The sequence below is a fragment of the Sebastes umbrosus genome, chromosome 9 (genome assembly GCF_015220745.1).
Source record: "Sebastes umbrosus isolate fSebUmb1 chromosome 9, fSebUmb1.pri, whole genome shotgun sequence".
Lineage (NCBI taxonomy): Eukaryota > Metazoa > Chordata > Actinopteri > Perciformes > Sebastidae > Sebastes > Sebastes umbrosus.
In genome coordinates, this window is record NC_051277.1 from 25,914,283 (window position 1) to 25,927,526 (window position 13,244).

Here is a 13,244-nt window from a genome sequence, read left to right on the forward strand (position 1 = left end):
ATGATGATGAAGTTGTGGTAATTTAGCAAGAAGCTTCACTGACTAAACTAAACAAAATCAAAACAAAGATAAATGGATTTCCAGCACCGTAAATCCCTCTCCGTAGCTTTACACTCGATTTCTCTGTGTCAGTTTGTGACGGAAAGGGCAAATGCAAGTAAAACAGTTAGGGACAGATGTAAATCTCTGGGTAGCCCTGCACTAAAATGATTAACTTCTCCTCCATATATTTACCGTAGACTGATATTTACGGAAGAAAGAAAACATATCTTCCGGCTGTGATTGGTTGTTCCTCGTCACATGACATGTGGTGCGCGCTGTAGCGTTCCAAAAGTTGCACTATTTTTATCTTGGGGCACAGCTGTCGCGACCCGAAAAAATAGGCGCATGGGAACGCTTGTACGCTGCGATGGCATCACTCTCGCGTTTGAGTGCGCCTACCATGCGTCTACATTGACAACATTGGTTTTGAGCGCGCAAAAGACTCGGCATGTGTATGGCCCATGGATGTATGAAGAGAACTAGATACAGCGTTGTAGCTGGGCTCCTGTTCATTCCTATGAGAGTTGCTCAGTGGCGCATGAAGCCAAAATGGCTCGACTGCCAAGAGATAAAGTACCCGGATCATCCGGCGATCTTCCGCATCCATTGGGCCCATAGAGCAGGCGCAGTAGCATTTCCTTTAACTCCGCCTCCCAGCCCTCGGTCCAGCCCTCGGTCTGGGGCTCATTCACATGAACGGAGGAGGAAAAATAACTCTGGATTCGTCTATTTGTGCATTTTTTTACAACGTTTAGGACCTAATGATTTCAATAAGGACTATACAAGTGTTCATGCTGGGAAGTTAATTTATCTAAAAAAAAAAAATATCCGCTGATTTACGGACGTCTCTTTCCCAATGTAAGTCTATGGGAAAAAGTCTTTTTAGGCCCAATGGCATCACGTGTTGGACACAGAAGTTGTAGTACCACCGTTTGGTCACTACAAAAGTTTCAAAGCCTGGCGCTCTTCCTGGGGGCTTGGTACGGCCCCTATATCTACAAACGGAACCGAGCCAACCGCCGTGTTTTCTACAGTAGCCCAGAACGGACAAACCAAACGGTGTTATCTTGATAACGTTTCTATAGTTGTTACAGTTGGTTGCAATCTGCAACCTCACCGCTAGATTCTGCCAAATCCTACATACTGCACCTTTAATAGCTAATACCTCATTCCAAAGTGGTTATACACATTGCGTATAAAATGCAAACAGCAATATTTATTTATTTATTTATGTATTTAATGCCTGCTTTACTGACTGATTGCTAAGAGCACGCTTGTGTTGCAAGTGTTACGTCCTACCTTACTGAGGACGTGGGGACCTCTGGTGGTGTTGCCTTGTTTTGGCTGCAGTGCTGGAACTCAAACTTATTTGATTTATTGTATGGTTAGGGCTCACTGTCGATGTCTGCCTAAAACATGCTTTTGAAAAAGCTGATTTTCTGCATGTAGCGGTAAAAACTCTCTTGGCTCACCGAGCACTTGTATGCAAAGACAGAGAGACATTAAAAGACTTTTCAACACGTTTTACTTGTCATGTTTTTTTTGTCAGTTTATAGCTGTGTTTTGGGCAAAGTATGCATCCTGCATGCCTCTCTGTCCCTCCTTTTTCCATCCTACCCCTCCTCTCGCTCTCTCCTCCCAACAGGGAACAGATGAGAGGTCAAAGGTGTCACCTGTAGAGGAAGCGGCCCTCTGCCGCTCGCATGCCAGTGCCTCATTACACACACACACACACACACACACATAGTTGAGCATATCCCAGGGGGGAGACGAGACTCAGCTGGGAGCCATTACAGGTGCTGCCCAAGCACACACAAATATCTCTACATGAACGGCCCCGTAGCTGATGGGAGTCCTCCGGAGTGACACTCGGCCACCTCTGACCCTTTTTGTGTCCTTCCTAATCATCATCAGCACACACTTAACTACATTCACAATCATCATCAGTGCCCCCAGACTGACACAAGTGTCTATTTTGCCTATTACGCACATACTTCTTCGAGTCCTCGCTCGTTTCGGAGTTATCCGAAAAACACTGACCCCAGTGATCCAGCAGCTGTCAGTCATTTCTGTCGGGAGTTAGATCACCTGAAATTAAAATTCCACGTCCCCCTTGCTGTCAGAGCCACAAAATCTGTTTGGTAAGTTTTGTTTTAAATCTATTTTTAACCTTCTCTTTAAGTATGATTAAAGCCGGGAGAGGCTGTCACGACCTATTTTTCCTCTCCGCTGTGTGCAGAGATGCTTCCTCCAGATGTGCTGGAGGCGGCTGCTGTAGGGGAAGCCTGTGTTTGTATATATGTGTGTGTGTGTGTGTGTGTGTGTGTGTGTGTGTGAGTGAGGTGTTGATACCAAGTGGCGTTCCTCCAGTGCCGTCAACACCTCCTTGTCTCGGTTCCTAGAGGAGTGGTACTTGCTGACAGGCAGTGATCCGGTGGGCCGGCGGTGGTCCCGTCCCCGTGGCCGACCTGTCTGGTTCAGCACTATGGGGGGGGGGGGGGGAGGCTGTTCAGAGCCACACACACGCTGGCTCGCTGAAAAGGCTCTAATTGCAACATGGGGGATCAGTCAGACTACTGCATGATTCACACACAGGAAATGAAACGGTATGTCCAGACAGTTAGTCAGGAGCTGGGATTCAGCAGGAAGAGATACATGTTGCTAAAGGCCAGACTTTTATCTGGAGACTAAAAATCTATTTTACAGGTCTGATAAATTTCCAAGAGGTTTTCTAGAAACAACTGTGATGTGATATTTACTGGAAAATAGAGACTGTTCACCATGATGCATAACTTTAGTCAGCGTACCGTCAGCCAGACGTGCAAAAATGTGAAAGTTTTCTGCAAGCAAGCACACAATTAAACATGTTTTACATTAAGTATAAAGTTTCCAATAATAACTGTGTAACGAATGACTATTCACTTAAATAAATTAGTCGAGTCACTGGCAACAGTTTTGATAATTGATCAGAATTGTTTTTTTTTTAAAGTAAAAAAAAAAAAATTCTGATCAAAATTAAAGAAAAACTTTTTTTTTGTTTCCATCTTCTCACATGAGACAACTTTTATTTGTCATGTATAACTGTTAAATGAATTTCTAAAAAATATTCAGCGGATTTATCGATAATGAAAATAATCATAAGTTGCAGCCCTGCCTGCGTTTAAATGGAGAAAATCAAAAGTTTCCCTGTAATTAGTACCAAATGACATAGTTCTTTCCAGGAAACTTCCTCAGTTTCTCAATTATTAAGATTTCTTTAATTACTGACCTCCAAAATACACCAGATGTCCTTATGTGGACTTAAAATTCACAGAAATCTTGATGCTGCATATTTATAGTAGGCCTATACAGTATATCATAGGTTTAAACTGATAGAGCTCTTAAGAAGAGAAAATCAAATTAACACTCGGAATAAGAATTTTATAGTATAATACACAGGAATGTGTGCATATTGCTTGTTTTATATTCTTTAAAGTTCTTTTATGATCTCAATTCAACCCCTTCCTGTTATAGTGTATCATCAGTGTTGAGTGAAGACAGTAAAAAGACTCATCACCTATTTAAGGTGGCGTTTTGAGACGGAAACGTTTCATACAAAGAGGTAGCACACACAGACTCTTTTCTTCTCCTTCGTCTTCTTTCTCCTCCTCAGCCTCCCGTTTGAAATATTCAATTTCCATCCATGAAGGGTCAGGTCAAACACAGGAAGCCGAGCTGATTGGTTCTACTCGGATATCGATGGGCATGTGTGACCAATCGCTGCTGCCCAGGGCTTTCCCCAGCTTCCATCTGCTGCTGCTGCGGAGTGTGTGTGTCTAATCGTTCCAGCTCGAGGCTTTCCCCAGTTTCCACTCACCTCTTGACCATCGCTTCCTGTCAGATGTGTTAACGCTGCTTTTAATCAGTTTTACTGTCTCGTGCACACACACGCGCTATACACACAGCTGGCCCTATCCATCCCTGCTCTCCAGAGCACGCTTCATTAAGATTTAACCAATCTCCTGCTCACACCATCGCAACCTCTGTCACACACAAACACACACCTGATCCTGCCGCCCCTCTTCTTGACCCTCACATCACCCCGTCATCCCCCCCAATCCCCTGATATCTCTTACAGTCAAACAAGCCGTGAACATGGACATGCAGCCCTGTCTTTCGCTCTTTATTCAGGCTGTCTGCCAGTCTCTGTGTCTACACACGAGTGCAGTGAGGAATGTGTGCCATGCTTCATTATTACATTATAGTTCATCACCTCGCATAGGCAACTGTTGCCTCAGGCAAATCGTACAAATAAGAGTTCTCATTTAACCCATGTGCTCCAAAACCGTAAAAACATGTCATGACTTTTCTTTTTTTCTGGTTTGGATCGCTATAGCCAAGCTAGGAGCACAGCTAAAACAAAACTACTGGATGGACTGTCGTGGGCCATTCCTCTGAATCAGTGCCTTTTCTGTCCCCATGACATTACATGCATAAATATAAATAAAAAGCATCTTTATAATACATTGTATTATCAAGCAAAATGTCCTGCACTTTGTCCTAATTGCAATATGAAGATAGATCATGTAAAACTTTAATAAAAACTAGAGCACTGAAAAAATAGGATTTTAACCCGTCCCCACTCTCCAACACTTCACCATGAAATATAATGAATATATAAAGAATACTTCAAATTTTTTTTTTTTTTTTATTATTGTGTGACTCGATATCCAATTTAGACAAACAAATACATCTTCTCATCGGAAATTCATAATATGATAGTTAAAATACACTATTTAGTCGTGTCCCCAGGTTTTCACCCAGTCCTGTTACCCTATCCCCCCTCTTAAAATGTGGGATATTAAGTCACATGGTCAACAGGAAGTAACATAATTTCAGAACTCAAAGCATCACTTCTTTATAGGCTATATTGCATGTTTCTGGGTATTCTTTATGATTATTGGGTACTTCTTCAAAACAATGAAGTATTTCATATATCTTTAACATCTTTAACACATGACATCTTGTTTTATTTTTCCTTGGAAAAAGTATACAGCTTGTTAAAATGCTATTCAAATGAGAAATGATCCCAGTTAAGTCATTCGTGGTTGTATTTACTCTCTTGTTGTGACCTACAAACTTTCACCTAGTTATCAACATGCTGTAACTACAGCGCGTCTCACTTGGCTGGTTGTGTAAATTGATTCTGGGTTGGGCAGTGAAGTTGGTAATGGGTTAATAAGGTGTTACTCTGTAAGTTGTTGAGAAGATGGCTGTCTCCTAATAATGAGAGAAACATGAAGAGAGGAGATCTATTAATAGGATCTGGAATTACATTTTTATTATTATTATTATACCAGTGGATATGACAGAGTGATATGTGTGTGTGTGTGTGTGTGTGTGTGTGTGTGTGTGTTGGTGTGTGTGTGGAGTGATCTGTTAGGAGTGTGTGTGGTGCATATGGTAAAACACTCTGCAGGTCTGCTGTTAGTCACACTCCCGCGTCTCAAATTGAATTAGCGTTGACAGCGCACAGCGCCAGCCGCGTGTATGTGTGTGTGTACTGAGGGTACTAGCTGTTGGCAAGCAGTGTGTGTGTGTGAGTGTGTGTGTGTGAAACAGAAGAGAAAGAGGGCCTTCCCCCCTGAAATCAATTAAGCGAGTATAGGTCTGTAGTCGTGGGGGTGAGGGGGGCACATCCTGTAGAGGGCAGCCCAGACAGACAGCACCATCTGGGGCAGCAGGCGGGTCGACCCTGGGCTGAGACATGAAAGAAGCGGGGCAGGGATAAGAGGAGAAGAGAGTGCAGGTCGACGTTAAATCACTCTCTCCTCTCCGCCCCGTACCCTCACCCCAGCCCCTCATCTGCCATCCGATACATCAGCCACGGAGCATCATTCTCACTCAATCACTCTCCATCTCTCTCCTTGTTTTCCCCTCTCCCTCTCTCTGTATCTGTCCCAGGAGTGATAACCTGTCATACACAGGAAGCAAAAAGAGGTATGAACGATCTATCCCTCTGTCAGAGATATGGGCAAAGAGAAAAAGAATATCTCACATCTCTTGTTCCAAAAGGGTTGATTTATAGCTCCATATTAAATAAAATCAATGCCAGAGAGTGCTTCTCACTCTGTCTCTCTCTCTCTGTCTCTCTCTCTCTCTCTCTCTCTCTCTCTCACACACACACACACACACACACACATGCACCTGTAGAATTCCCCTCAGGTCCATCAGACTGGAAGGAATTAGCACACACTCTTATAGGGGGAGGGACGGCCCCGTGTGATGGACAGCTAGGGTCAAAGTGTGCGTTGTGTTTGTTGGTCATAAGCTGAGTGCTGACAGCCCTTTTCCAGCCACCCTGCACACACAAACACACACACACACACACACACACACACACACACACACACAGTTCCATTGATGACAAAGAAATGTCTGAATAAGAGGTGTTGAAGAAACTGAATTAGCCTATTATTAAAAGGCCGTGGTAAGACATGATCATTCATGTGACTGTGGCTGATATAAAGTTAAATTTATGGTGGGTTTAGCATATGTATATATATTAGGGCTGTCAATCGATTAATATATTTAATTGTGATTAATCGCAAATGAATCACACTTTTTTTTATCTGTTCAAAATGTTCCTTAAAGTGAGATTTGTCAAGTATTTAATCCTCTTATCAACATGGGAGTGGGCAAATATGCTGCTTTATGCAAATGTATATATTTATTATTGGAAATCAATTAATAACACAAAACAATGACAAATATTGTCCAGAAACCCTCACAGGTACTACATTTAGCATAAAAAATATGCTCAAATCATAACATGGCAAACTGCAGCCCAACAGCTGTCAGTGTGTCAGTGTGCTGACTTGACTATGACTTGCCCCAAACTGCATGTGATTATCATAAAGTGGGCATGTCTGTAAAGGGGAGACTCGTGGGTACCCATAGAGCCCATTTTCATTCACATATCTTGAGGTCAGAGGTCAAGGGAGCCCTTTGAAAATGGCCATGCCAGTTTTTCCTCGTCAAAATTCAGCCTAACATTGGAGCGGTATTTAGAACTCTGTTCACTCTAGCTTTAAAACTGATCCTGTTACAACCTAAAAATCCCAAGTTGCGTTAATGCGTTAAAGAAATTAGTGGCGTTAAAACAAATTTGCGTTAACTTTGACAGCCTTAATATACAGTATATACCCGTATATATATATATATATGTAATACTCCAATATAAGCAAGAGTGTGTCAGTATTATCAGGAAAAATTGACCCATCAAAACTAAAACTATGCAGGCAAAATTACATCTGTCATTGTTATATTAGTATATATTATTATTACAGATGTATGGGATCAACATGTAAATAGCATTTTAAAGTTGTAGCTAGTTGAAGTAGCTTATTTTAAATCTTTTATATAATGTTTGGTAATTTTATTTATTGTGTAACAACGCCTCAGATATTAAATGTTCATTATTTGCTTAAAAAACTCAATCTGCAAAATAACAAGTAACTATAGCTGTATTTTGTTATAGTATTGCAATCATTTACTTAAAGGACCCATATTTAATATATTTACTGTAATAAATCATAAAATGACCATCATATGTCATCCAAGATTAAGGAAAGTGAATTGAAATACTGGCTTCGACAACAATGCTAAAGCCAGTATGTTCTCCTTTGAAATTTCCATTTCGGTCCTGAACGTCTGTTTTTGTTTTGGCCGGTGTGATCCCGTCCACTGCCCATTTCGACAACCCGTTGCCACGTACATTATGAAATAAAGTGTCATGCAACAACAGCCTTCTGCAGCCATGGAAGCAAGCTAACGAACTAGATCAACAGAGATAATGTTTAATAACATTAAAGTAACATTATATTCTAGCCGAGCTGAAAAGCCTCGGCACATCTCTCTCTGGTCCATGTGCAGCTGGGTTATCAAGGCAGCGAGTACTTGAGACACACAGCCGGTGACGTGATTCTAACTACTGCTGGCCAGAGGCTAACGCGGTCGTGTCTAAAAGGTAACCTTCAAATTGCGAAAATTTGCACAAACTGTTATCAGGAGCTGATTTGGTCTGCTGCTACCCATTTTAAACGCTAGTTGTCACTACTACATATTGTTCCTTTAAGTTAAAGTAGCAATACCACAATATAGAAATACTCCACCACAAGTAAAAGGTCCTGCACTGATGATGTAGGGTAATGTAAGTAAAAGTTCCACTGTATTCAAATCAAAATGTACCATAATGATCAAAATTTTTTTAGAAATTTGGCATTTTAGAATTTTTCAGAAAAACTGAAAATGTCCCTTTATGAATTGTAAATATTCTCCAACATCTTAAGCTAAATACACCATTTAAAAACCCCTTTGGATGATCTAAAAAATCTACTCAGTATGCAGAGGGCCCCTTGTCTTTGTTATATTAATATAATATTGGATCTTCATTATTAATGCATTAAAGTTCAGTAGGTAGAATATTTTTAGCATCATTGGGCAAAAACTCCATAATAACCTTTCAGCATATTGTAAATCAAGTTTTCTGAGAGAAAACTAGACTTCTGTACCTCCTCATGGCTCTGTTTTCAGGCTTTGGAATATCTAGCCCGTGACGGGAGACTTTGGCCAATCACAGGTCATTTCAGAGAGAGCGTTCCTATTGGCTGCGCTCCGACTGGTGGCCGGTGCTTGGTATTTCCTCAAATGATCTCAACATGGCGGTCGGGTCACAAACTTTCTTATTTTACAGCTAAACAGTACACTATAAGATGTTTCTGACAACATTTCAGGTGAGAAATAGGCATGACAGTAACAGAATATTGATTCATATTTGATCAGCGCTGCCCAGTTTGACTATTTGATCGGAGTTTGCAAGTGATTGACAGCTGCTCAGAGACGTCAGGCTCCAGCTCGGCTCTGATTGTTTGTTTTCCTCCGGTCTGTGAAATCTTACAGATGCCATTGTAGTTGGTTGATGTGGATCTCATTTTCACTGTTTTACATGTTCAGGTGACCTGATAGGCAAGGGGCTGGAGTCTGGGGACACTCAAGTACCGAACATGAGGTAACAAGAATTAGAGATAGAGAGCCAGACATTTCAACCAAAAAAAGGAACACTATATTTAAGATGGACTTCCCCTGTAATATCATCAAATGGTGTATTTTAGATGCACTTGATGAAGACAGGAGAACAGGTCTGGCTGGTAGCAGCAGGGCAAACAGAGGAATGGTCTCCCTTCCTAGTTATAGGGGCACTGATTGTGTGCAGATTGAGCTCACCTGTCCTTAGTTGCCTCTAAACAGCACAGGTGAGCCTGTGGCTCCTCTCAGAGCTCATCAGGGTTATGGCAAACATGAAACACTTTCTAACAATACGTTTGGTAGGTTTAATTTTAAACCAGTGCATCATATTTAAACCAATCATGAAAATAACAATAGCTGTGAGATAAATGTAGTAAAAAAGTGCAATATTCCCTCTTAAATGTAGTGAAGTAGAAATATAAAGTATCATAGCATTGAAAAACCTCCAAAGTAGCAGTATGTTTACTTCACAGAAACGTGGGAGGAGAGGTGAAAACAGAGAGGTGAGGCGTGAGTGAAAGTGCAGGAGCTGTTCAGGTCATTAACACGTTCTCTGATGAATGGCACGGGTGTGAGGCCCAGATGGAGCGCTCGGAGGAAACCCCAGAACACACACACAACATGCAGGCCAGGTGCCAGGCCACATGTTAAAGCAGTTTGTCCTCCACTCATCTAACCTCTGCTCCTGTAAGACAGGGGCCTGTCAGGGAGCACATGCCTATGCAGAGCCCTGCTGACCCCGTGTCTGCACACACTCGAGGCCATAATGCAAGCAGTATACATAACATACACACATATACAGCAAATTTCTCCACTACGGGACTAATAAAGGAATATCTTATCTTATCTTATCTTATATAAGGAAACATGCAAATACACGGAGGTTCCTGGTTCTGTCCGCACTCCTGGGATCTAATGCTGCCAGACTTCTGATCACAACAGAGGATCTCACAGTCCTGGCCCAGATTTAAAATGAACTTGTTGATGTTTCCAGTAGAGGATGTGTTTGAGATAAAAGGCAAACAGTGATGAGAGGAGAGGAGAGGAGAGGAGAGGAGAGGAGAGGAGAGTTTCACTGTCCAGGAGGCAGAGTTTGACTGGGCAGCGTACGCCTGCTTGATAGCGCAGTAGAAGAGCGCTTAATCACTGTTAAACTGCCCTTGCTTTTCACATTACTCACTCTGTGTAATTCAATTTCAGCCACAGCTGGTTTCACTTTCAACTTTATAGCTGAGCTCAGTTCCCGTCTCATAATCTGACCTGATAAATAACCAGCTTTTATTGAGTTTGCAGAGAAAATAGCGTCCAGTGTAAACCTTCGAAAGAGACCTCGCAGAGCCAAATACGAGCGAGGCTGCAGGGCACGAAGCTGAACGGGCAAACAAAAGTGTGTGTGTGTGTGTGTATCTGAGCGAGTGTATGGCAGCTATTATTAGGAGATAACTGATGTGTGTGTGTGCCGTGTATGTTAATCTAATGAAGGCAGAGTATATTTACACGTCCCGACTCTCCGCCGAGCTTCTCTCCTGTTTCAGGATGTCATTTCACATGATTGGAAACAAATGACTCCAGGGTCAGATTTCTCTGCCTTTACGGCCTGTCAATCACCGCGGAGCGGCCCGGAGAGACGTCCGTCTTTGTGTTATTATTGCAAAGCTGAATCAGCGCAGTTTCCATGTTATTTCTGCCACCACCTTCAAGAGGATTATGTTGACACATTATCAAGCAAATTGACAACGTGGGGGGGACGAACGGCGTGGTTAGTGATCGACAGGCTGATAACAGGTTAACTCAACAGTTGGTTGTCAACCAACGTCGGAGTTTAACAAGTTCTAAAAGAGAGACGACGTTTGTTAAGACAAGAAAGACCAGTATTAAATATATATAAGCTTATAATGCAATAAATATATTTAACATATACAAAATTAATCACAAAATACAACTCATTTAAAGGAATAGTTTGCGAAATAAACTTTCATACTCGTTTCTTGCCAAGAGTTGGGGGAGAAGATTGATACTCTCTTTCCTGATTGTGAAATATTAAGATGCAGCCATGAGTCGGTTAGCTTAGCTTAGCATAAAAAACATGTAGCCCAACCAGGGGAAACAACTAGCTTTGCTTTGTTCAACAAAAGCACAAACAGCCCAGCAGAGCCAGGCTAGTTTCCCCACATCCAGGCTTTATGCTAAGCTAAGCTAACGTAACAGGATGTAGCTTAACTACGGCCAGCAGCCGGTTTGCTTAGCTTAGCATAAAAATTGGAAACAGGGGAAACAGCTAGCCTGGTTCTGTCCAGCAAAAGCACAAACGGACCAGCAGAGCCAGGCTAGTTTCCCTGTCTTTGTGCTAAGCTAAGCTAACCGGCTGTAGCTTCATATTACAGGCCCGGGAGTGTCGATCTTCTCTAAACTCTCAACGTGAAGAAGCTTTTTCCCATAATGTCAAACTATTTCTTTTACTAAAAATGCTGTTGTAAGCTGAGTGCGACAAGCACCATTTGTAGGCTATGCAAAATGTTTGCATGTGCACTTATCAATGTGTGTGCACTATACATTTGATTGTGCAAGTGCAACTACCTTTGTTTACATTTTATTTATTACATCTACCCTACCTATTTTACAAGTGCAATTACCTCTGTTTACATTACATCTATTTTTATATTTTATACCTCTAGTGTAACACTTCTGTTTATATGTATTTATTACATCTACTTTAACTGTTTTATTTGCTTTATAACTGTGTGTGTTTTACATGTTATATGTTTTATCTGCCTCGTTTAGTCTTGTCAAGTATTTGTTTTAAAGCATTGACCAGAAGTGGTAACTGTGAATCTCGTTGTATTTAATATGATGACAATAAAGCTTTCTATCTATCTATCTATCAAAAGCTAATCTTCCAAACTTTACGTTATTCTTGCAACATAGCATAGTAGTATTTATACACTAGTAATGACAGGTGCTCACATCTTATTCTATGTAATTTGGGTTTCTGTGTTGCTCTATTGGAGAACAGCAGGTGCAGAGTTCAGCTCTCCTGGTATGAAAGCAATTAGTCTAATTAAAAGATCAGGAATTAGTTGGGAGTTTAAAATGATTGTCCCACGTAGCAAAACATGGAAATGACAGACAGTATCAAATAACCAGCACAGATTATGTCCGTCTGCAGACAAAGGGCAGGCTGTTTGATAGCAGCGCACCTGACCGCTCGCTGAAACACGGGGCCATCCCCTGACTTGAGTTCCTCAATTAACTCCTTCCTGCTATTTCCACGTCCAGCGCGCATTAGCTCACACTGCCATGCTCGGCCATGACAAGTAAATTGCTGTTTGGTTATGACCGTTTGTCGGGAAACAGGCCATTTCCCCCCGCTTTGCCTAAACCGCTGCTCTGCGGAGAGGGGGAGGGAGGGAGGGATTGAGGGAGGGATGGTGCAGGGTTTTGAGTCTGAGCTGAAGGCAGGAATTATCACATCAGCGGCTGAACGGGCGTGCCCCCCTTTGGTATGGACAAAAAAAAACACAGCATTATGTTGGCCCGCAGTAGGGTTTCATTCTCTGCTCCTCACTAGAAGTCACTTTTCTGAAAGCCTTCCACATGTCTTCACACAGCAGCAGTATTGATTTACTGTTGATCCTGGAACAATGTTACCACCGTGATTACAATTATGATGACACGGCTGCAAGGAGCCTCCTTCCAGCCTTGTTGTAGCCCGTGCTGTGCCTAATAAAGGCCTCCATATAGAGTGACCCTTTCACCTCCATGCGTCTCTGATTAGTCCTGTTATTGGTAATAAAGTACAGGATTGGAAAATGCCGGCTGAAACCTGGCAGCAGTTGTTCTTCCCCTAAAATCACAGAGAGACCTGATGAGCTCATGTTATTAGTCAGGGGTGGCCGAGCCTGACACGGAGATTCAGCTGCAGTTTAGAGCTCGAAAAACACAAAACATGCTTTGTTTTCACTGAAGGAGATTTTTGCATCATTTCTTATTCAAAATCTTTCTTATCCCTGTTGCACAACAGCACGTGTTTCTGTTTTACTTTGAAATACGCTGTATATTCATGTTGGAAAACATCAAAAAGCTTCCTCTTTTTACTTTGTGTATGTACAGAAAAAGAACATTTTGAATGCTGGCGT